Genomic DNA, 26937 nt, shown 5'->3' on the forward strand with positions numbered 1-26937 from the left:
CATGGCGGGTGTCTGCCGCAGTGGGATGGTGGAGCAGGTGAGTAAGGGTGCCAGACCAAGGTGGGGCACTGGTCGCTGCCATCGGGGCGAGGCTCTGGTGGTTACTGAAAATTCTTTACTCCTGCACGCTACTGGTGCTTGCACTTGCTGCCAGTGCCAGCCCTGCTCGCCCCTGAGGGCTTCTCTACCTCCCCCTGCTCCTGAGGGGTGATCGGGGCAGCAGCCGCTGCTCACACCCACTGACAGCGCTGGAACCGCTCACACCTGCTGCTGGCACCGGCCTCAATCACTCCATGCGTGGGAACGGCGACAGGAGCAGGGCTGCTGGCAGACCGGGGACCAGGGGCTATGGTGGGAGTGGCGGGGTGGGGGTGCAGAGGGTGAGCTGAGACCCCATCCCTGTGCCCACCACAGCCTCGCAGCCCACAGTTCCTTTCAAGGTGCATGAATTTGTGCACTGGGCCCCTAGTATTCTTATATTATCAGTTTTTAACATTCATAGAATGTCAATTCCTATACACTGTGTGCATAACTAAAATTCAATATCACTGGTTCCCAAAATTTTTTCACCAACATTTTCTAATGGAAAAAATTACCCAACTTCTATCAATAACCATGACTCACTTTCTCAGAAGACTTTGAGGGAGTTACAGGAGGACCCAATGGGGAAGAGCAAATATGAATCTCAGAAGAGAGTAGATGAAAGACTCTTACGTGATTTCAATCTTCTTCCCTAGAAGAGGTGTCCACCTCACTGTCACAAACCTCCCCAGTATATTACTGGCTCATTATTCATAAAATGTATTCTCTCTTCAATCATCAGTTCTGAGTTCCTACAAGCCACCTGACAACCACCATTCTGATTATCCTAATTTGGATATTTTTCAATGTAATAATATATAAGGTTTATACTAAACTTGGCAAAACCAACTTCTAGGTCTCAACTATACTCTGCATAGGAATCTTAAGAAAGGATAAAAGAAGAAAGGGACTGATGGCATGAGTTTTTAGCAAAAACTACGATGATAATATCAGCTGCCCTTGGCAAGAATCCTGGTAGGACCTTGGGAATATAACAGGATTGACCTCAGGCAAGGCCAGCATCAGGGAAAAGTACATGGCAGGATTCCTTCAACAACTGCCCATTTGGAAGATAAAATATAAATACCAGTGACTGAAATAACTAAATATTTACACAACCACAGCTGGAAAAAGATATACACATAAGTGCTAAGTATTTCAAAGAAATATATCAAAGTCACTTGAGATTTATGATGAGGAAACCAAACTCCTAGTTGGATTGTAAACTGTTCCCCCTTTAAGACATCACATTTACAGAAATACAAGCAAGTAACCATGTACAATTCTGATCATGTTAACATTCTCTTGAGGTATGTAAAACACTTATACGTATATAATTTTATTCTTTTTTCACATATATAATTTTATTCTTTTTTCCAGCATGGCAATAACATTTACCTCAGGGTTTTGTTTATTTATGTTTTCAAGTCTGTTTCTTCATAGTAGATTGAGTTAAACTGTATTTATTTTATTAACAAAGTCTTGTTTTGATACAAATTTCTTTTTCATATTCTTTGGTGGGTAGCATTAAAATGATTAAAATGTGCATTTATATCATATACAAAACACCTTGCAGTAAAAAAAAATGTTATGAAATTGCTAGAAGCACAAGAGAAACAGGTTCAGTGAGTAGCTGACAGATGCACAATAAATATTAATAGAGAATTTGGTGACATTTGTCCAAGGTAGGGGGTGGGAGTATATATATTTGCCTTGACAACATACCTATATTTGTAAAAGAATACCTATATTCTTAACAGAGTACTGCCTCTTAAACCTTCTTATATAAACCTCATTTACTTTTTAAGGAGTAGATAGCCTCCAATTATTAACATAACTCCAATTGTGGGCAATAATTCTATAATTTTCCTGTCAGAATTTTATCCTACAAAGAAATATTTATTAAAAATAAGAAGAGAGCACCCATTAATTACTCATTGTGTAGAGAGTAGACTTAAATGTCCTCTACTGAGTTATACAAACTTCCCAATGCTCACACCTCCCACTGGAATAAGTATGAAAACAGATCATAGTCTACACAAAAACTAGGTGGTTTCACTGGAAATTATATGGAAAAAAAAAAAATACAAGAGAAACAGAATGCATTAAGATAGCAACATGATGCCAGCACCAATTTGGCTCAGTGGATTGAGCGTCGGCCTGCGGACTGAAAGGTCCCAGGTTCAATTCCGGTCAAGGGCATGTACCTTGGTTGCGGGCACATCCCCAGTGGGGGGTGTGCAGGAGGCAGCTGATCAATGTTTCTCTCTCATCAATGTTTCTCACTCTCTATCCCTCTCCCTTCCTCTCTGTAAAAAATCAATAAAATACATTTAAAAAAAAAAAAAAGATAGCAACATGATGATGCTTCATGCCATTTTCCTTTTATTATAATTTGACCTAATGATTGGATGGGGGAGTGTTTGGGCCAAAATTTAGAATGATGTTAATAATTAACTGAGTGCCATGGGCAGTATTTGTTATCACCTAAAATGACTACCAAAATAGAGTGAACAGACTTCTAGGAGTGAATTCCCTGGTGTTTTTGTAATATGCCTATAGAATCTATAATAATAAAAGCATAATATGCTAATTAGACCTGACAGCCAAATGACCTTCCAGACATCATTCCAGACATCCTTCCAGATGAAGCTGCAGTGGCGGGGGCCTAGGCAGAGGCAGTTAGGGGCGATCAAGCAGGCAGGCGATTGGTTAGGGGCAATCAGGCAAGCAGGCAGAGGTGGTGAGGGGTGATCAGGCAGGCAGGCAAGCAGTTAGGGGCAAACAGGCAGGCAGGCAGGCAGGCAGAGTGGTTAGGTGCAATCAGGAAGGCAGACGAGCAGTTAGGAGCCAGCGGTCCCGGATTGCAAGAGAGGTGTCCGACTGCCTGCAGGATCAGGCTTAAACTGGCAGTCGGACATCCCCCGAGGAGTCCCAGATTGCAAGAGGGTGCAGGCCGGGCTGAGGAACCAACCCCCCCCCCCCCCCCATGCACGATTTTCATGCACCAGGCTTTTAGTTTGTTATAATATGGCTGTATTCCCAGAGATATGAGAAAGACTGACTGACAGTAACATAAGTTAAATTTTAGATACAATATTGCTTGCCCTCCTCCACCATTTTTAATAACATCAACTCTAAGTAGAAGAGACTTCTGTCTGGAGACCCAAATATTGCAGAAGCTACCAGGGTATTAACTGCAGGAACTGCCTGAGCTTACTCCAATCAGGCAGGATTTCACTCTAAACGAAAATGAAAGGGACAGGAGGGTTGAAGTTGGTTAGCTGAGTTCATGCTTCTATTTTCCCTTTAGTAAAATTTCAATTAACATTGAAATATGAGTACTTTTACTGTCTGTAAACTGCCAAACAAAAAGATTTAAAACCGAAGGACTTGTATGCATGCATATAAGCATAACCAATGGACACAAGACACTGGGGGGGGAGGGGAGGGTAGAGGAGGCCGGGGGAATGTTAAGGACAGGAAAAAAAAGGAAGAAAATAAATAAATAAATAAATAAATTTAAAAAAAATAAAAAAAGATTTATATATCTTAAAATATATCTCTCACTTGCCTCTCCATCGGTTTACTTCTATATTGTATTAAGAATAGTGCTAAGCATTGACAACACAAAGAAATCTATACTAATAAAAGGGCAACATGCTAATTAGACCAGACACCTTCCGGAGAAAGCTACAGTGGTGGGGGCCAAGGCAGAGGCCGTTAGGGGCGATCAGACCGGCAGGGGAGGGCATTTAGGGGCGATCAGGCCAGCAGGGGAGGGCAGTTAGGGAGCAATCAGACCGGCAGGGGAGGGCAGTTAGAGGCGATCAGGCCAGCATGGGAGGGCAGTTAGAGGGTGATCAGGCTGACAGGGAAGATGTTAGAGGGTGATCAGGCCAGCAGGCAGAGGTGGTTAGGGGCAATCTGGCAGGCACGGGAGCAGTTAGGGGCATCAGGCCGGCAGGCAGAGGCAGTTAGGGGCGATCAAGCAGGCAGGCAGGCGAGCTGTTAGGAGCCAGAGGTCCCAGATTGTGAGAGGGATGTCCCCCAAGGAGTCCCGGAACTGAAGAGGGTTCAGGCTGGACTGAGGAACATCATCCCCCTCCGTGCACAAATTTCGTGCACCGGGCCTCTAGTATAAAATAAAATTCCTGACCTTCATAGCCTACAATTCATCGTGGAAGACAGAAATATTAACAAGGATAATATTGAAAAATAAGAGCCATACAAAGATAGGCAGTAGTAGAAGAAACTGATTTCTGGAAGGAAGGAAAAGCATAGGCCAAAAACAGAAAGAAAAAACGTGAAGTAATGTAGCATTTTGTGGGGAAAGTTTATTAAATCTAGGGAATGGATTCAAGTTGCCTTGGTTCAAATCTAAGCTTTACTATTGTTAGCTGTGTGAACTTGAACGTGAGTTTCTTCATGTGTAAAAGGAGTATAAAAATGGTATCTCTACTTTATAGGTTAGCATAATCCCTGATGCATAACATAATATTACATTGTTTCATGGTTGGAACCATTAATGTATTATGTGGAAGTTAATGTAAGCACTATTGTTTGATTTTATGACTCTCCCCCCCATGCTCTCCAGAAATTACATTACAGTTCTTATTATTTACTAGAGGCCCAATGCATGAAAATTCATGCAAGCTTCCTTCCCCCGGTTGCCGGCACTTGCTTCCCTCTGGCACCTGGGACCCGGGCTTCCCTCCGGCTGCCAACAGACACCAGGGACCTGGGTGGCTTCCCTCCAGCCCCGGCTTCGTCTGGAAGGATGTCCAGTCTAATTAGCATATTACCCCTTTATTATTATAGATGGAGAATCAATTATTTTTTCTCTAAATTTTTAAGAAAAGTTGCAAATTAAGCCAGTCTCCCGTTTTAGTTGAGAATTTAACTCAAAATAATTTTTTTATTTACACTGTAAAACATCTTTCATAATACATGAAAAATAAAACAAAACTAGAGTACTGTACCCAGCCAAGTTATTGGTTCTAAGAATCATTAGCGGTTGACTCTCGCTAAAGCCAGCTAAAGCAAGCATCTGTTCCTTGTGGAAAGATCCCATATAGATCCATTGACTAGATATGTGACTTTCAAAGTTTAAAAGACACATGAATACTTTTTAAATATTACTGAGAGTAGAAAAGTATTATCTTTTTCTTCCTTTTCATTATAAATAAGAAATCGTAGGGTGGCCAGAATATAGATGAAGTTTGTAGTTGCGCCGAATGACACACCAAGTCAACTCTGTAAATACATCAAGGTTATAAAAATTCACAAATAACACTACATTTACTAATGCTTATCTGAATAAACAAAAATGTTCAGGTATGATAATATAATAGCTTATTTCAGATTTTACGGCCATTTTCCAAAAACAAAGAATTTTGGATAGCATCTTGTACTGTGAAAAATAGTATTTGGGTGGTCCTGTGAATTTTGTTATTGCGATGGAAATATAGTTCCTCCCAACACTGGATTTCCAACATATTAGGACAAATGATATGGCATTGCAAACAATGTTAATCCACACTACATTTCTTTATATATAATATGGAATAGAAGATAGTTATACATTTGAGCCGATTAGAACCTCAATATAGAGAACATGAGCAGACTTCCTTATTGAAATGGAACTCAAAAACACTCCTATAACTGTATAAAATAAACCTTGCTTAATAAATTTCCTCTGTCCTGAATTTAAATTTCTGAAGGGAAATCGTGATTCTAAAATTAATCTTACTTTTTATTTAAAATAAGTATTTAAGTCAATTCTTTCTCTAAAGAGTTGCATTGGATGTTCACAGAATCTCTATATCATAGATATAATTAACTAAATCAAAAGCCTAAAATCAATTAAAGCACTAAAAATAAAGCTTTCAACTTTACTTTTTGAATTAGGTAGTCATACCTGAGACATATTTTAAAAAACCTATGACTCTAGGTGTCTGCAAGTTGGAGTATGGAACAACAATTTGAAGGATAGCTGTCTAAGGACATTTACACTTTTGGAAAACAAAATACCTAAAACAGCCTTTTAAAGGATTAGGGAGAAATCCCTAAAGGAATGCAGTCACTGTCACTCATTTTTTAAACTCAGTCGGTACTTCTGACATGAATGAGAATTTCTAAAGAAACTCGTTTACACATTAGTCAACTGTCATCTTTACCTCCCTTGTATCTTCCCCATTTCTCTCTCATTGTATCTCTAATTTAGTTATTCCAGATCCTAAGAAGCACCTTGACAAAGGATGCTGAGAGACACATTCTAATCCTGTGACATACAAGATATGGAGACTTAAAGGGAATTCCAAATATTAACTTAAAATCTATTCAGCAATCTTTATTTTCTAAAGGTGTAAGTACATAATTCATCAGTCAAACAAAGCTATATGTATTAGAACCAAAAGCAGAAAATCTACCATAAATAAAATGTTAACATATACAATTTTTGATGCAAAGATTAAAAAAAAGTTATCCTAATTTGAAAGCATTTTTTCCCTTTTTCATACCCTGAGTTGAAAATTGTTGCTCTCTCTCTCTCTCTATTACTTTTTTTTGGGGGGGAGGGGGGGGGGCGGCGCGGGGGACAGGTAAGTTTGTACTTTTCCTTTTTCTTTTGAAATAGAGGTGTGGTATTATTTTTTTCCTGAGATTTTTTTTAAACTGTGTTGATATGATGCCTATATCCATTTAATATTTTGTTATTTTAATGCAACTTTAAAAGGAAAACATTAAACTTTGAATCATTATTTTGATGGTGGTTTAATTAATTTTGAAAGGCAAGGGCCATATTGTCAATTTTGTTTAGAAAGCATTTATAATATTGAAATAGTAGTGTTTAGTCACACTTAATTTAGACAACAACTGAAATATTTCACCATCTCCAATGCTTATAACATCACCTAGAACTCAGCAGGTACTCAATAAACATTTGTTGAATAAATGAACAGATAATGGAAAAAGAAAATGAAGGAAAGAACTGAGATAGCAGTGTAGTTAAATGCCTGTACTCGCCACCTCCCACAACATCAAAATTACAACTAAATACAGAACAACCATCATTCAAAACTGCCTGGAATCTGGCTGAATGGAAGTCCTACAACTAGAGAAGAAGAAAGGACATTGAGACCGGTAGGAAGGGTGGAGGTGAGGAACAGGCTGGTCCGACATCCATGCATGCCATTTTTGTAATTGGGAGGGAGATCATCTCTGCAGAGGCCACCTGTGAGAAGCAAGGGGTCCCACACACCAAACCCCCAGCCCAGGGTCCCAGAGCTGGGAAGAGAAGTCCCCATAAATTCGGGCTGTAATAACCAGTGAGGATTGAGGCTGAGTGACATGGAGGTTGCTGGAGACTCAGGTGTTCCTTTAAAGGGCTGGGTCAGGAACTTACAAGGTCCCACTTACTCTGAGCTCCAGTGCCAGGAGGCATTGTGGGACCCAGACACATACGGGGAGGAACTGGATTGTCTGGCATTGGGGCAGGAACTCAGAGGCAGCTTTCTATCAGACAGAGGTGCTTGCAGGGGTCACTGTTCCCGTGTTGGGAAATCCCCAGTAGCAGGGCTAACTGGCAACCATATCTGAGTTTCCATCATCATGGTCCCTACTGTTTGCTCTGCCATGATGAAACTGCACCCCATCAAATCTGCAGTCCCATTCAACCTATTTGCAGCAGCTTTTCCATATGAATGGCCTGTCTTGTTCAGGCTTCAGACTTTGCTAAAAAATTTCTCAAGCAAGCTACAACTGATGAGAGCATGCCCCATACCTATGGACAAAAGGCCCAAGATCCCAGTACTAACACCACCCTGCTTTGCTTCATAGCTGGGCCTCACCTGGGCACCTCCAAGCCCAATACTAATAGCTCCTGCTGAGTGTCCCCAGGCAGTGGCTGACTTTGCACCTCCCTGGGGGCCCTAGTCCCAATGCACCCAGTAGAGAGCTTCAGACCATAGCAGATTACAACTCTACACATCCACAAGTGTCACACTCAAGGGGCAGACTCAGTGAGCAAGAAAGCCACACTGAAGCAAGTCCTGCTCCAGAGGAGTGTTTTCTCAACAGCAGCTCTCCCACTGTAGACACAGCAGGTCTTCACAGCCAATTGACCTGGAGGTCAATTCCTGCAAGAGACATCAACAGCAATCAAGGCTGTGCACACAGTCCACACAGGGGCTCACCTAGAGTGCCCAGCTCAGGTGACTGGGGAGGCTGAGCCACTGGGCCCTACAGGACACCTACTACACAAGACCACTGTTACCAATTCCAGAAGACATAGCAGCTCTACCTGATATATAGAAACAAACACAGGGAAGCAGCCAAAATGTGGAGACAAAGAAACATGTCACAAATGAAAGAAATGGAACCAAGCAAACTACTGGACAGAGTTCAAAACCATCTTGTACGGTTATTCAAGGATCTTCATGAAAGATTAAAGGGACTTAATGAGACTTTCAAGGATCTTAGTGAGGATGTCAAAGACATGAAAGGGGACCAGTCAGAAAGTACGCATACACTAACTGAAATAAAGACTAATTTACAGGGATTCAACAGTAGAGTAGAACAGTCTGAAAATCAAATCAACCAGTTGGAATATGAGGAAGCAAATAACATCCAATCAGAAGAGCAAAAAGAAAAAGAATCCAAAAATATCAAGATAGCTTAAAGAACCTCTGGGACAACTTCAAGCATACCAACATTCACATTATGGGGGTGCCTATAAGAAGAGAGAGAGCAAGATATTGAAAACCTATTTGAAGAAGTAATGACAGAAAACTTCCCCTACCTGGTGAAAGAAATAGACTTACAAGTCCAGAAAACGCAGAGAACATCAAACAAAAGGAATCCAAAGTGGACCACACCAAGACACATCATAATTAAAATGCCAAGAGCAAAAGACAAAGAGAGAATCTTAAAAGCAGCGAGAGAAAAGCAGTTAGTTACCTACAAGGGAGTGCCCATATGACTGTCTGCTGATTTCTCAACAGAAACTTTGCAGGCCAGAAAGGAGTGGCAAGAAATATTCAAAGTGATGAATAGCAAGGACCTACAAGCAAGATTACTATACCCAACAAAGCTATCATTTAGAATTGAAGGTCAGATAAAGAGTTTCACAGACAAGAAAAAGCTAAAAGAGTTCATCACCAGCAAAGCACTATTACATGAAATGTTTAAGAGGAAGAAGAAGAAGGGGGAAAAAAAGGTTAAATAATACAACAAAATGGCAATAAATACATATCTATCAATAATTGAATATCAGGATAAATGAATAAGAAATCTAATGAACAAAATAATCTGGTGAATAAAATAGAATCAGAAGCATGGATATATGGAACAGACCGAGGAATATCAGAGGGAAGGGGGTTGGGAGTGGGAAGAGATTAACCAAAAATCTCACCTATGGACAGAGACAGTAGGATGGTGAAGACGTGGGGAGGGGTGGGAACTGGATGGAGGGAAGCAATGGGAGGAAAAAAGAGGACATCTGTAATACTCTTGACAATAAAGATTTTAAAAATAATAATAATAAATGTCAACAACAACAGCAAATAAAGAAAAAGAAAAGAAAATGAAGGGAGAAATTATTTAAAACCAACATCCACACTGGAGGCTGTTGGAGAGAATGTAAGGGCATCCTTCTTCTGGGAAGGAGACAGCCAAGGTGGAAAGAAGGTCTGAAGTCACCACCTCTCTGAAGCCATTTGGAGATTTAAAAACTTGGTCCATAAAAGAAGGGAGCTCAATTTACAGTAATTCCAATGACATGGAAACCTATACACATTATCATGAGTGTTGGAGACACAAGGATTAACAGAGATAAGCTGCACAATTCCAGCAGAAGAGACAGACTGAGAGAAAGAGACCTAGAAAATGAATTAAAAAAATCTTAAGAGTGTTTATTTCCTAAGAACTGTTGAAAATGCAGTTTTTGTTTCCTTTTCTCTAAGTTTCTCTAGTTTCTAGGTATTTCATAATGTTCTAATATTATTTTCATAATAAAATATTTTAGAAGTGTGAAAGCCAGAAAAATTGTTTTTATTTCAATACATGGCTTTTATTACATCTTTAAAATATCACAAATAAAACTGAGGAATCTTCCGCATCCTGCTGTTTTTGTAGCTGGACAACTTCGATCTTAATCCATCAGCCTGTTGAAGTGTTCCATTTTTCCAAAATGTGTATGCTGTCCACAAATTTTCTGACATCCTTGTTTTTAACTATTGTGGCTTGCTGAATCAAAGCAACTGAATTTGCTACAAGTTCAATGTAATTTCCTTCAAGAATTAACTAACCTTTCTGGGCTTGAGATACTGTATCGTCTACGCCTGACCTCATCCAAACCCTGTGGATGTATTTTTAGGCCAAGAAATTTCTGATTTCAACAAGAGAACCATTCTCCTGAATAATGAGGTTGATGGGGAAGTGAGTGTACACAGACCTCATCTTATAAGGGAAGCACAGTGTAACAGCTTGATCATGTTCTGTACATGACTGCAAATGGTGTGAATGGTAGCCAGTTCCCTTCTATTTCCCACCATTTGTCAATCCTGAGCCTCCTCTTTTTCTTTCCAAGGATTCTGAGTTCTACACTGATGTGATTAAAGTCCATCGGCAGGGCGCCTCTGGGGCCCTTCACAATAATATACCTCACTTCAGATTGATGTTGACATTTTCTGGGATGTGGACAGTCTGACTGCTTGAGAATGGTCTTCATCCTCACAATATATGTGGCAAAAAAAGTCAAACACAAATTTTTGGAAAATGAAATTAAACTTTTGCTAACTTCTTTAGCATTCATATCTTCACTCAACAAATATGTACTAAGTACTCACACTGCACTAGGCCTGTCTGTGCCAGTTACAGGTGATATAAGAGTGCAAACAACAAACAAAAAAATAAAACCTGTCTCTTTTTAAATGCTGAGGTTTTTTTAGTTATTACAGTAAAGATGCAAAGTTAATGTGAATGATACACAAGCAACACGGTGTGCACTTAAACAATGTATATGCACTTACATACCTCTTAGACAACATTACACTTTTTTGTGGGCACATATAAGCAATCAGTGAATAAATAAAAAGAAATTGTGTATGCAAACTGCATGCAACATAGCTAGAATTAGTGGAAGCTAATATACTGCACAAACCATAGAATGAGCAGAAGCAATTGTCTTCTAGCAAAATAAATTTTCCTGGAAAGGTGGAAAATCTGTATGAGAATAAATGAATAGAGGCCACAAACCCTGAGGCTCATAGCTGCTCAGTCATGCCCTGTGTAATCACTAGGAGTTCAAAGACAGGATGGATTTAAAACGATTAACAGGTATAATTGCTTCTTCTCTTTAGGAAGCAAATAGACCTAATTATTTTACCTATCTTCAATACCATTACAAGGTAATTTCTGGCCTATGTTGCCAAGGAAAAATATTTTTTTAAACCTTAAGTTATTTTTCCCTTCACAGTTCAGCAATCTGAAACTTTCTATTTATAAAAAATTAAGCCCAAAATAAATGATCAAAATACACTTTTCAAACTCAGTGAAACTCAGCCTATAATAACTGGTAGAATATCTTAACATAATGGGTATTTCTTCAGCATTCTGTTTACAGTAAAACAAGATCTGAGATGGAAAGAAATGAGATATAAGATTATAGTCTTTTTTGTTTAATTAATTTTAGAAATATATATAATATGGTCATTTAAAAAGTAAGAGTAATTTTCTTTTAAAATAAGAATTTTATTTACATGTTCGCATAAAACTGCATGCTGGTGTTTTCAGAGGCTAATATAGACTCATCAAAATTGTCTCCGAAAATATATGCATGTGCATGTCAAAATGGAATAAGGACACATTCAGTAATACAACTTTCAAAAACATGTTTTAATATTAAACATAATGAAAGTATTTCTAAGTAGAAATTATTTTATTTTTCTGCTTTAGAAAAAACAGGAATGAGGTCAAATGTGTAGATAATCGGTCCCTAATCTATTTGGTCATACTCTTGGGGTATAAGGACTTGTACCTTACAAGTACACAGTGTGATTTTATACACAATTAACGTTTGAAAACCACTGAATTAGAGATTGAACTTATTGTGATACACATTTCCTATATTATTGAGCATTCTGAAATTTTACTATTTTTTAATAGTTCAACTACTACGATTAATACAAGCAAATAGTTAGGTAGCACTTACTATACATGGCACACTTTTCTTTTCTTTTTTAAATATATTTTGAATCCAGAGAGGAAGGGAGAGGGAGAGAGAGGCAAAAAAAACATCAATGATGAAAAAGAATCATTGAACGGCTGCCTCCTGCATGCCCTACACTGGGGACTGAGCTGCAAGCAGGCATGTGCCCTGACCTGGAATCGAATCATGATCTCCTGGTTCATAGGTTGATTCACAACCATGTGCACAACCACTGAGCCATGCCGGGCAGGCTACATGACACACTTTTCTAAGTGTTTTAAACACATTAACTAATTTCATTATTAAAAAATAGGTGCAATGTTATTATTAACCCAGTTTTACAGATAAGAAATTTGAAAGATAGCAAAGAGAGGTAATTCATCTGAGGTCACACAGCTGATATACGATAGATGTGAGCCATGGTCTTAGGTCATTTTGCTCCAAAGTGTATGTTTATAACTATCTGAAGTTCTAAACTGTCTCTCTACTTAAGTTTTAACAGAACTATAACAGTATTCAATATGACCATGTAGAAAAAGATTAAATATATATATATGGCTAACTTTTATATGAAATGACTAGAGGCCTGATGCACAAAGATTCGTGCAAGAATGGGCCTTCCTTCCCCTGGCTGCTAGCACCGCCTTTGCTCTGGCCAGAGCCGCCTTTCCACCTTCACTCCGGCCCGGAGCCGCCTTTCGGCCTTCCCACACTGCCCAGAGGCCAGGAGCAGCTGGGGCGGTAAGGAACACCTGTGTTGTCACCATGGCAACGACGCAAGCATCCCGCCCCCAGCCAATCGGCGCCTGTGTATGCAAATTAACCCCGTCTTGTTGGGTTAATTTGCATACTCACTCCTGATTGGCTGGTGGGCGTCACAAAGGTATGGTCTATTTGCAGCTTTCTCTTTTATTGGTGTAGATTACGTTAGATGTGCACAACTAAAATGAAATTATACAAGTAAAATAATAAATAATGATAAAGAAAATACTTGAGGAATTAATTATTTTTACTGGTTATTCTCTTCATATGCTTTTCACTTGGCAAACTATAAGCAGACCATTACTTCTAGTGTTTTGTTTGTTTTCACTTCACTCTAACCATGGCAATGCACTATATGTTTGCGTGCATAGCCAGTGCAGCTTAGGCCAGTTTCCAGAGTTCCCATTTTCTTATAATAATTTTGAGGCATAATGTGCAAAAGACCATCTTAAATGCCATCTACAACAAATTCCCTCTCTCTAAGTAATTCCCATCAAACACATATATATAAGCAACACTTCTGTGACCTTCGAGATTAAAGATGTTTACCCCTCTTTGCAAAACTGACACCCCAAAAAAGAGTGCAAAAGCTCTACAGAACTACAAGAATTGCAGATTTTGCATGTGAAAAATAGTTTGAAAAATCAAAGATGAATCAATATTCTTCTGAAGCATAAAATACACCGCAGCTGGCCAAGATTAAACTGCCACCTTGTATAACTTACAGAATCATTACTTGGTTTGACTTAGTTCTTCATAGTTACTTAGGCCTATTAATGTTTTTAAGAGTTCATAAAAGCAAATGGTGTTTTCTCAAAGCAACCAAGACTTTTATAATTATATCATTAGTTTTAAAAGTCAAATAGAGCAATAGCTAAAACATATTTATGTTTCAATTCATTAGCTGTGTTAATTCTCACAATTCTCAAAATGTTCTGAGTAGGCACTATTATTATCCATAATTTGTTGGTGAGGAAACTGAGGCACAGAAATTAAGGCACAGAAACTAGTCCAAGATTTTAAAGGTATAAGTGATGGAACAAAGATTCATATCCCCGCAGCCCTTTCCAGAATTTGGACAATTTGCCACTAAAAAAAGCATGCTGTAAAACAGTAAAATTTTTAAACAATTTAGCTCGCATAGAATAAACTTTATAGACCACAGGTTTTCTTTTTATCTTTCAAAATACTGTAAAAAATACTAAAAAAAATATTTTGGTCCTACATGGCAGGTGGAGGAGAGAAGGTAGTGGATTCATGTCAGCATATTCAGGCTCTTTGTTCCTAGGCCCATCATCCTCTACCTCTCCATCCACAGTTGCTGGGTCAGTTTCCTCATCCATAAAATGAGGTTAATATAGCATGTTAAAGCTGGAATAAGAACAGATAAATTTGTCAACCCTCACATTTTCCAAACAAAGGAAGACTAATCAACAGATTGAAAATACTTGATTGGAGTTGACAACAAAAATCCCTTATAGCCAGAACCAGGACAGGACCTAGTTCTTTTGAATCCCATAAACAGGTTAGAAGTAAAATCTTTTGTAAAAGAGACTAAAGAAGAGGTATCCTCAGTCTTTTCAGGGTGTGCTTCAAAGTGACTAGAAATTCTTCAAAGTGAATGCAAATTTCCTTGAGCATGCATGGAGATATAAAAATGACAGTCTTAGAAAAGGTTCTAATCTTCACAATAAATACATGGATAATCAGCTTTACTATTTTAGATGAATTTTTTAAAAGCTCAGAGGGGTAAATACTTGAACAATTATCTCCCAAATAATACACAGAGAGGTATTTGTATATATCATAGTTATACAATATCATATAATATTGTACAATGTCTCCCAATAACTCATAGAGAGCTAAGAATCAAACTCAAAGCTATGAACTCCAGAGCCTGTATCCCTTTCTTTCTTTTTTTAAAATATATTTTTATTGATTTCAGAGAGGAAGGGAGAGGGAGCGATAGAAACATTAATGATGAGAGAAAATCATTGATCAACTGCCTCCTGCACGCCCCTTACTGGGGATCGAGCCCACAACCTGGGAATGTGCCCTTGACCGGAATCGAACCTGCCCAACATTCTATCCACTGAGCCAAACCGGCTAGGGCCTGCATCCCTTTCTTGGCATTGACATGCAACACTGCTTCTCTGCCTTCTCATTCTAAATCTTTTACACCTACTCTTCACTTGATGCTGGACTCAGCACAGGCTGAATGAAGTAATACCTGTTATTTTTATTCCCTCACCCAAGCAGGAAATTCAAGTTATTTTCTGTTAAGTATTTTAGCAGATATCAATATTATCAAGAATGGGAACAACAGTACCTGACACTAAGTTCTGCATCCTTAGCATCTTCCAGGCATTTATTGGGAATAGTGAAGATGTGATCTCCTTGTACCTCACATATACAATTACCTTTTAACATTGGTGAACTAACCCTACCCTTCAAATACTTATAATCCAGTTGTTCAGGACTTAGAAAGATTAGAGTTTTCAAACTGGGAAGGATTACATATGTTCAGAGTTGAAGAAGTATGTGAATATACTGTAAATGCTAAAGGAGTAATAAGAACCAAAAATTAAGTGGAGTGGCAGATTGGTTTCTCAGAGAAGAGGTTTTGGTAGGATGTGGAGGATTGGATATGATTGGCTTGGTCAAAGGTTCTTTGTCCATGAAGTTATTTTGAGTTTTGTGTTTATGAATATACTAGAGACCCGAGGCATGAAATTCCTTCAAGAATACGCCTTCCTTCCCCCAGTTGCCGGTAACAGCTTCTCTCTGGCATCCGGGACCCAGGCTTCCCTCCAGCACCCAGGCTGCAGGCACCCGGGACCCGGGCTTCCCTCGCCACCCGGCTTCGTCCAGAACGTCATCCAGAAGGATGTCCAGTCTAATTAGCACATTACGCTTTTATTATTATAGATTATTATTATAGATTTGCATTTTTATAGAAAGAAGATCTATAAAAAAAAGACCATCATTTCTTGAAAATGGGCATTAATGCAAATATTTAAAATAAATAACAACATAGCAGGTTATCAGTTTCCTAGGGTTGCCATAAAAAAGTATCACAAACAGAGTAGCTTTAATGACTGAAATGTGTTGTCTCAGAGTTCTGGAGACTAGAGGTCCGAGGTGAAGCCATCAGTGTTAGTTTCTGCTGAGGGCTGTGAAGGATAATCTCTTCTAGACTCTGTCCTACTTCTGGTGCTTTACTGAAAGTTCTTTGCTTCTGCTGCATCACTCACCCCAAAATGCCTTTATCTTCACTTGGCATTCTCCCCATGTCTCTGTGTTTGCATCCAAATTTCCTCTTTTATAAGGATACAGACATATTAGATTAAGGTCTACCCTAATGATTTCACCATAACTTGCTCATCACCAAAGACCCTATCTCCAAATAATGTCACATTCACAGATACAGCAGGGGGGCGGGCGGTGTTTATGACTTCTACAACTTTTTGTGGGACACAATTCAACCCATCACCATGGGGGGAAAAAAGCAGAGATGAGGGGAAAGGATGTTTCAGTGAGGTACTGAGGAAAGGAAAAGAGAATGATGTAGCACCAAGGAGCCCAGCATGATTCCTACAGAGGCTTCAGTCTAAGACTAGTGCAAAACAGGAGTTTAAATGAGTGCTTTCGCCAAACAGCAAAGATCTAAATATGTCCGAGAAAGGCTTTGGATTATGGCCTACTAGCAACCAAGAAATTCTTAAAAGATTTTGTGGAGTAAAATAACATGATGAAAATATTGTTTAGGAGATCAGAGTGCTAGACAGGATGAAGAGCAGTGGAGGGAGACCAGGGACTGAAGGGATAATCACTCCATAATACAGGAGTGAGGCAACAAACGTAATGAAAATGAAATAAAAACTCAGGAAGCATTATGAAGAATGCATATAACTCAGTCCAACAACTCTAAGGTTTGGGATCTCAGCAACAACAAAAAAGCCAGCTTAGGGCTGCTTTTGTTTTAAATTTGTGTTTGACTTTGAAGAAAAAAAAAAGCCAACACTGTAAATTTCAGATTTTTCATAGATTAAATGATTTATATTTTTTAAAAACTAACTTGAATCTCCACAGATGATATTAAAAAATAGTGAAGACTTTCTTTCCATTCCATTTTGTATTTCAAGAATTATATGTTTCAAATCATAATCTAGTATTATACTAGAGGCCCAGTGCACGAAAATTCGTTCACTCAGGGGGGTCTCTCAGCCCAGCCTGCATACTCTCACAATCCGGGACTACTCGGGTAGGGTCCAGTCCCATCACAGCATGCCCAGGGGGAGGGACCAAGATTCCCAGATTACAGCATGGCTTTGGTTCCCCAGAGCCTGCGGGCGGGGGGAGGGACCCAGAGGCCAGTCCAATGGCAGCATGGCTCCGTTCCCACAGCTCCCTCCCACCGCCGCACAACTGACTCCCACTGTGGGTGGCCAGGACCCAGGACTGACTCCTGCTGCGGGCGGCTGGGACCCAGGCTGATTCCTGCCGTGCAGGCCAGGACTCTAGTCTGGTGTTCGGTAGTCCATTCAGATTTTTAGGTCATGACAGACCCTGGCTCTTTATATATTAGGAAGTTTTCCTAAGATAATTTCACTCGATAATTTATAAATTATAAGCAATACTAGGGGCCCAGTGCACGAATTCGTGCACCTTGAAAGGAACTGTGGGCCGCGAGGCTGCAGTGGGCACAGGGATGGGTCTCGGCCCACCCTCAGCGCCCCCATCCATCCCCTCCTGCCACAGCCCTAGTTGCCCTGTCTGCCAGTGGCCCCGCTCCCCCTGCCACCACTCCCATGCTCTGACAGCACTGGCCCTGCTTGCACTCGCTGAAGGTGCAGAGCGACTGGGGCCAGCACCATCAGCAGGTGCAAGCAGAGCCAGTGTCGTCAGTGGGTGTGAGCAGTGGCTGCTGCCCTGATAGCCCCTCAGGAGCAGGGGGGAGGTGGAGAAGCCCTCAGGGGCGATCAGGGATGGCAGCTGCTGCATGCACCCACTGACGGCGTCAAGCAATCAGGACCAGTGCCAGGCACCAGTAGCAGGTGCAAGTGGGGCTGTTGCCAGCAGCAAGTGTGAGAGGTGGCTGCCAGCCCCAATTGCCCCTCAGGAGCAGGGGGAGGTAGACAAGCCCTGACGGGCGATCGCGGCCAGCAGCCACCACTTGCACGCACTGACAGCACCAAGCGATAGGGGCTGGTGCCGGGGGCCACTAGCAGGTACAAGTGGCAGCTCTGGCTCCAACAGTGGGTGCCAGCAGGGCCAGCAGCAGGTGTGAGCGCTGGGCGGGACCGCGGTGCACAGGAGCAAAGAATTTTCAGTAACCACCAGAGACAGCGACTGGTGCCCCACCTTGGCCTGGAGCCCCTGCTCACCTGCTCCACCATCCCACCACGGCTGATGCCCACCATGTTCCATGCTCTGCCGCCTGCTGCTGATGCCCGCTATGTTCCATGTGCACCCCCTGGTGGTCAGTGCATGTCATAGCAACCGGTTCTGTTTGGTTGTTCTGCCATTCGGTCTATTTGCATATTAGGGTTTCATATATATAGATATTCAGGAAAATGCCATCAAACTAACATAGCTACACTTAAGACCTAATGCTAAATTCTGTGCACGTTTTATACAGAAATTCTTGATAAAAGGTGCAAACTTCTTGTTATTAAATCAACGGGATGAAATGTACAGCATGGTGACTATAGTTAGTAATATTATATTGCTTATTTGAAAGTTTGAAAGTCACTGAGAGTAAACTTAAAATTCTCATTTCCCAACGAAATTGTAAGGGGATAGGGGAATAGGGGGTACTAATATATATGGTGATAGGAGATTTGACTTTGGGTGGTGGGCACATGGAACAATATACAGATCTTGTAACATAGGAACCCACACCTAAATCTATATGTTCATTCTGACCAATGTCACCCCAATAAATTTAATAAAAAATTTTGTAAATCTATATAATGACAGATGTTATCTAGACTTATTATGTTGACCCTTATGCAATATATACAAATATTGAATCATTATCCTTTATATCTGAAACTAGAAATAGAAACTCTTTTTTTTTAATAAATGCTAGTAAGTTCTTTTAATTCTTACAATGCCTGTTGCATTTGGCCATATGTATATATTTTTGGCCATTTTTTTTTAATTTTTTTATTGATTAAGGTATTACAAATGTGTCTTTATCCCCCATTGTCCCCTCATCCCCCCAGTCTTGCCCTCACCTCACCCCCTGTTGTCTGTGTCCATTGCTTATGCTTTATGCATGCACACAAGTCCTTTGGTCGATCTCTCCCCCTTACCCCCACCCTCCCCTACTTTCCCTCTGAGGTTTGAGAATCTGATCAATGCTTCTCTGTCTCTAGATCTGATATAAACACTTTTGATGATACAGACAATAAGCTGCCATCATGTAGTAATATAAGGACAAGTCCTGAAGGTTATTAAGACCACTTAGCTTCAAATTTGTAGATCAATTCTAAACCTGTTTTATGAAGTGATAAAATATTGAGGTCACTCCTACTTATTTGAGCACAGTAAGAACTGTCCTTTATGGGAAATTTTTTTACTGGGAAAAATACCATGTACATTAAAAGAGTTTTCAGATTACCATTTCAAGTACAAGTCAAAGCTATCTAAATAATTATCTTCTGTAAGCATATTTATTCTTTTCAAATGAACAAAAGAGTAAATATGGAATTTTTTATTTAATTAGAATTACGTTTTTACATGAAAGCTACTTTTGTAAAGAAAATGTCTGCTTCTACTTAAAGAAAGGGACAAAATTTTTAAAAGCTATAGTGGGGCAAAATTTCATTATTCTTACATTCAAATACACTATATTCCAAGAGAAGTTTCTGCAATGATAACTGAAACATTCTATGTGCTCTCTCACACACAGTAAGCCTCTAGCCACAGGAAGCATTTGAGCATTTAAAACTTAACTTTTATTAATTTTATTTTCATCAATTTCATTCAATAGTCACATGCAACTGGTGGCTACAGTAATAAACTACTGATAAGTTAAAATAAATGCAAAGAGGAAAATCAAAACCTTTACAAATGGTTTTTAAACACTGCTACACATCACAATGAACACAGTAATTCATATCCACAGATCTTCACTCCTGGGGAACATCAAGGTGAATAAGAGAGGTGGGATTTTGTTAGAAATTCAGATGTCAGGAACTCCCACTTCTGATCCACTGAATCAAGTCTTTTTTAAAAATAGTCTATGTTTAACAAGCACCAGAAGTAATTAAGATGCACATTAAAGTTTGAGAACACCTGATCTATTTTTGTTTTCATTACAAAGTTCATTCACCATCCTATATAATAAAAGGTTAATATGCAAATAGACCAAACAGCAGAATGACCAGTCGCTATGATGCGCACTGGCCACCAAGGGGCAGACACTCAATGCAGGAGCTACCCCCTGGTGGTCAGTGCACTCCCACAGGGGGAGCGCCACTCAGCCAGAAGCCAGGCTCATGGCTGGCGAGCGCAACAGCGGTGGCGGGAGCCTCTCCTGCCTCTGCAGCAGCGCTAAGGATGTCTGACTGCCACCTAAGCCATCAGTCAGACATCCCCCAAGGGCTCCTGGACTGTGAGAGGGCGCAGGCTGGGCTGAAGGCATGAATTTCGTGCACCAGGCCTCTAGTCTATAATAATAAAAGATTAATATGCTAATTAGACCAGTAGTCCTTCCGGATGTTATTCCAGACATCCTTTAGGACAAAGCCGGGTCCGGAGGGAAGCCAGCCTGGGTCCTGGGTTCCTGCATATGGCCGGAGGGAAGCCAGCCCGGGTCCTGGATGCCTAAGGGAAGCCGGAGGGAAGCCAGCCCGGGTCCTGGGCGCATAAGGGTGGCCGGAGGGAAGCCAGACCAGGTCCCAGTGACAGAGGGTAGCTTGTGCCAGCAGCGGGGGGAAGGAAGGCCTACTCACACACGAATTTCGTGCATTGGGCCTCTAGTCCTATATAAAAGGCTGATATGCAAATCGACCAAACAGCGGAATGATCGGTCACTGTGACACACACTGACCACCAGAGGGCAGACACTCAACACAGGAGCTGCCCTTTGGTGGTCAGTGCGCTCCCACAGCGGGAGCTCCTCTCAGCCAGAAGCCCTGAGTTGGGCTCAGGGCTGGCAAGCACAGCAGCAGCAGCAGGAGCCTCCCCCGCCTCCGTGGCAGCACTAAGGATGTCCAACTACTGTTGTTCAGACATCCCCAAGGGCTCTGGGACTGCAAGAGGGGGCAGGTCGTGCACCGGGCCTCTAGTACTACCATAACAGAAAATGTAAATTTGTACTGTTTTTAACTATTGAGATCTAGTAATAAAACTCATTGCTTTCATATAAATAACATTGACCCCTCTTAACTAATTTTTTAGAGTTCCAACTGTTTAGAGATGACTACAGAATAAATTGTTTCAAATTCTAAAATACCACTAACCATCAACTAATTTCCCTGGAAAAATCCTACATTTCATCAGATCTGTCTCTTGGTAGGTCCTATAGTGAATAAAGTATCTGCCTTGATTATTACAAACAATTCTTTTTTTTTTTATTCTACGAAAATATCAAAAAATTGTCTGGAAGTTTTAGTGTTATCTCATTCAAAAGGCCTTATGATTTCATTTGAGAGCAAACCACTTTTTAAAAAATACATTTTTATTTATTTCAGAGGAAGGGAAAGGGAGAGAGAGATAGAAACATCAATGATGAGAGTCATTGATCAGCCACCTCCTGCACGCCACACACTAGGGATTGAGCCTGCAACCCTGGCATGTGCCCTGACCAGAATCGAACCATGACCTCCTGGTTCATAGGTCGATGCTCAACCACTGAGCCATCCAGGCTGGGTGAGGGTAAACCACTTTGATATGACTACCACATAAGGACCTCAGAGAATACCATCAAAATACTCAGGTGAAAGTTTCAGGAGTCATAAAATGAAACGCATAATGCTTTCTGGTAACTGAAGAAATATATTTTGAATAAAATATTTATTTTTAAAATAACAAAATAAACTCTTTTGACCTTTTAAAATAGTAATTATGTTAGTAGAAAGAAACTAAATGATCAAATTTGGCAAACTTCAGTTTTATTTCTTTTTTTAAGAGCTATTTGTTGGTCTATTCAACAATATCAAGTTTACATTATATGAGGTACAATGCATTTTTCTTATCTGACATATGTTTCATCACATGATATGCCAATAAATTTTAGATTACGTTTCATTACTGGTTGAGGCATCAATTTTCAACTGGCATGCCACGAGAATTTTTAAAACGTGCAATACCTGATTATGTAGATTTTCAAATTTTAAAAAATGGCAACAGCCCACACAATAGCTGTCAGTGTGAATAAATCAAAATTATACCTTTTTTTCTTTTGCTGCAGAATTTTAGTAATTAGTTATGTGTACTATGAGATGAAAAAATTTGAAAATTGCTGGATTAAGGTAAATAAAAATGAACTTTATGATAGGAATAACGAGGTGCCAGGGCTTTATGTATTTCATCTTAATGAATATCCTGGACATTCTTATATATAACATTTATAGATGAAGAAAGGATGGTTCAGGCTGGTTCGTCTGAGTTCTAATTTTCTGTAAATTACTTGAGCCTTTCTGACCCTGGAATGAGTTGAAATCATCTGAATTTTGTGAAGCCAAGCTACACAGTGGTGGCTGCCCAAAACTTACCTGCATCAAGCACTACTCTATAAATTAAACAACTATTGTTATACTCACAAATGTACTTTCTCAAATGTGAGAAGATATTGTTGTGACTGATAAAATATAACTTTTTCTTTAAAACAGTAACTGAATTTCTAGCAGTTTCGTTTCCCCAAGTCAATTGCTACTAAAATAAGTGCTATCATTATGGAAGCGCAGATGTTAAAATGAGGTTTCTGCATTTCTAAAGAAAGAGGAGAATCTGTTTAGCATAGCATTACAGGTCTAAAAGAAGGAAAATACCTAACTTAACTGTCCTTCCCCCAGAAACTATTTTGAATTACGTATCAGTTATATTGCTAATTACTTGGCACAGAATGTTGGAAACATGATAGCTGAGTAAGGTTGGCCATAACATATTTTATCCTGACTTTAGATCAGGGTATTTGAAAATGCCTTTAATAGCAGTAGAATCAACTCTACGTGGAGCTCCCTTCCTGGGCCTTCTCAGTCAATCTTGGGAGCCCTATCACTGCAGCAGCATACTCAGTGGTGCATGTGCTGCACCGAAGGAGCAGCCCTTCTGATGTGTCTGGCAGCATCATGTGTGCACATTTAAGCCCACACATTTCCTAAAGTTTGTCTTTCAAAAAACCCAACACCAAACATATGTAAAGGATTATCTTATTTAAAAATCATATGAACACAAACTTCATTTTCCATTGCACATAAAATTAAAAATAAACAACAGCCCAAGTATCTGGTGTTTGTAGACAGGGCTAAATTAAAATTATTAATCATTGTGAAAAATTCATAGTTATGAGTGCATCACATTTCATACAAAAACAAGAAGATAGCTAACTATGCTTATTTAAAACTTCTAAATTTTAAAATGCAATCTTTTAGATATATAGAGTAAAGGGAAGGGCCTGTAAATGGTTATAAGGTCACTTTATATTTTAGAGCATATTTTATTTCTCAAAACGGGGAATACTGTTAAGATACAAAGAATAAGTAAAGGTAAAGGAAAAGAGAAATAGTAAACTATACACTAACTACCTCAATGAAATATTTATCTTTTTACACTCACTTAAACTATATAAGTAATGCTTGAAAGTTCAGCATCAATTGCTTTGAGGACCTGGTAATAACTATCTGCTCCACAGATTAAATAATTTAGGAAAAATTATTAGACCCAATGCCTCAACATATTTGGCAGCACACAATCTAATAGTTCTTTGCTGCCAGCTCTAGGTAGGAAAATCCCAGGGGAGGATTCCAGTTGTCCCATATTAAGTCATTTGTACATTTCTGGACCAGTAATTAGTGTCACCAGCCTGGGGCCTGTGTCACCACTGTGGTCTAGGAATGGAGCCTTTTACTTGAAGGGTGGAGGAAAAACATGCTGGCCAAGGACTCCCACACTCTCATAGAAAACTGCCGGCCATGGACAATTAATATGTAGCTGAAGAAAGGTTCTATGCCCTGACTGGTTTGGCTCAGTGGATAGAGCTTCAGCCTGCGGACTGAAGGGTCCCAGGTTCGATTCCGGCCAAGGGCACATGCCTGGGTTGTGGGCTCAGTCCCCGGTGGGGGGCGTGCGGGAGGCAGCCAATCAATGATTCTCTCATCATTGATGTTTCTGTCTCTCTATCCCTCCCCCTTCCTCTCTAAAATCAATAAAAATATATTTTAAAAAAAAGAAAAGAAAAAGTTCTATTTGTTACTTAACAATTAGAGGGAATAGCCCTAACCGGTTTGGCTCAGTGGATAGAGCATCGGCCTGTGGACTGAAGGGTCCCAGGTTCGATTCTGGTCAAGGGCATGTACCTTGGTTGTGGGCACATCCCCAGTAGGGGACGTGCAGGAGGCAGCTGATCGATGTTTCTCTCTCATCGATGTTTCTAACTCTCTATCCCTCTCCCTTCCTCTCTGTAAAAAATCAATAAAAAATATAAAAAAAAAAAATTAGAGGGAATGAATGATTTTCCTAATTACTGAAAGATATTCAATTATGAATGAAATTAGGAATGCCACCTAGTTCTTATAGCTTTGACTAGAACCATGTATGTTGTTTATTTTTAATTTATAATGTTATTAGCATAATAATTACATCATATAATTCTCCAAATATAAGATTTTTAAGCTACTTAAGGTAAACATGCCTATCTATTCTACATATTCACTTAAGAGAAATGTCACAAATATGCTATGTAGTGTTGACTTGGTTTTCAAAGCACAAATGTTGAATGAACTGTCCTGTTCATATAGTAGACCCTCAAAGATATGCTTTCGATAATACTTGGAAACTATTCATGACTTTCTTTAATATTAGTAATTTAACTATGTCTGCAAGCAAGAGATATGCCTATAAAGAAAAAAAAAATGAAACAGCCACACAATAAGCAGAAGAGAGAAAACCAAAAAATACTAATGGCATTTAGTTACTTGTTCCATTTGTCCCTTAAGTCTAATCCCATCAAGAGTCCATCAATCTTCCTTTTGTTATTGAACGGGTTTCTTTCACTTGCAATCAAGTAGTCCTAATCTACCAATTTCCCTATATTAAAACCAGCTTTTCTGCCCCTGGACTGTGTCATTATGGAAACCTTACTAGGAACTTTACACTATCACCTCCCCACTTCTCCAAATGCCTACAAGTTTCTATTTACCTCCTTTTCTTCTGTGATGCCTTGCCAGACCAGTACAATCCATGCCCTCCTTATTAACAAAAAAACAAACAAAAAAACTATGATATGTCATCTTGTCATCTATAACTAATATTCAAACTATTATTATCTAACCTTTCACACGAGTACATCTTTTTCTCTAATTAAATTATTAACCATTTAAAATGAAAGCTATTGGTGGCAAGAATGTCTGGTCTGTTGGTTTGACAAAAGTTCTGGCTGAGAGAATTCAGAGCCAAGGCTCAAACTATTAAGAGAAAGTTTATTTAGCAAGTCACAGAGGAAGAAAAAGTGAGTAGAAGGAAAGGGCTGAGGAACAATTTATAGAAACAAAAGAAGGGCCCTGGAAGCTTAGGGGAGAGAGAGGTAAAGGGAATGCACCTGGTAGGGAGAGGCAGGAAGAAGGGAAAGGGCCTGGGCATGCTCCCAGGAGGGAGAGCGCACTGGGTCCTCCCTCTTTTGTAGGTATCTGGAGGTCTCAGGGGAGAATCTCACTACACTATTCACCGACTTTCCAGGTGTGTCCTTGCAGGGTCTCCACTGATTGGCCAGTGCCAGGGCAGGGGGTCATTAGCCAATGCAGCTGGTCCTAATGTCAGTCAAGGCATTGGTTGTCTACTTTCGCTGCTTTTCTGGGCCTGCACTGATACACAATTGAGGCCTAGATGTACTTGATGAGGGTCAGATCCTCATTGCCCCGGGGGCTTAATGCTTAAGGGCTATTCTCTGGCTCCCTTGTTCTCTCCCCCTCTACGGGGGTCTAACCCCCATGACCAGCCACATGACAGGAGAGAAAAGGTCAGTGGAGAGTCCAAACCACATGGCCAGTGATATGAAAGGTCAGAGGGTCTAAACCACTTGACTAGTGATGTTTTTCCAGTTTCGCCCATTGCTAGGCAGCCGGGGCTTTCCACCCTGGTGACCCTCTGTACCTGGCCTTGTCCTTGCTCTGTTCATGACTGTCTTTCTACTACAAAAGCCATCTTAAACTTACTTGTAGTCATCACAGGGTTATATATGCTTCCAAGCATACATATAAAATATCTGAGGTGAACATGAAGTGCAATCAAACATAGTTTCTTTTAAAATGTTTCACAAAGAGTGTTTACTGTCTATTATATTTTCCTCCTGAAATATATAATCAGCATTGTACTACTTAGGTCTAAAAGAAACTTATAAACTGAAGAGATGAGCTATCTAGATGAAACCGTAACTATTCACCAAACCAAAAGTTTTTTCATGCTAGAGTATTTTGGAATTGATATTTCTAAGAAACATGGAACCATTTACAAAATATTTTGTATAAAACAAGTCAAACATCAATTATTTCTCCCAAACATTATAGGCATCATATATTATATTTATGTCATGGTTCAATGTATTAATTTCTATTAATGTATCATTAAAGCCACAGCACTCAACTCTCTTGAAACAGAGCATTAAATGAATGTTTAAACACTAGGAAAAAAAAGAATATAAAGACTGAAAAAAAGGA

General features: G+C 39.7%; 1 protein-coding gene and 1 pseudogene across 7 annotated transcripts in view; both read right to left on the minus strand.

Moving 5' to 3' along the window:
* ROBO1 (roundabout guidance receptor 1) overlaps positions 1-26937 on the minus strand; it is a 569906-nt gene that overhangs the window by 367042 nt on the left and 175927 nt on the right. The gene's annotated exons all lie outside the window — the stretch shown is intronic.
* Positions 10170-10894, minus strand: LOC139004421 (large ribosomal subunit protein uL6 pseudogene; annotated as a pseudogene).

This window comes from Myotis yumanensis, unplaced genomic scaffold, assembly GCF_028538775.1.
Source record: "Myotis yumanensis isolate MYYU_CA2020_CCGP unplaced genomic scaffold, mMyoYum1.0.hap1 SCAF_2, whole genome shotgun sequence".
Taxonomy (NCBI): domain Eukaryota; kingdom Metazoa; phylum Chordata; class Mammalia; order Chiroptera; family Vespertilionidae; genus Myotis; species Myotis yumanensis.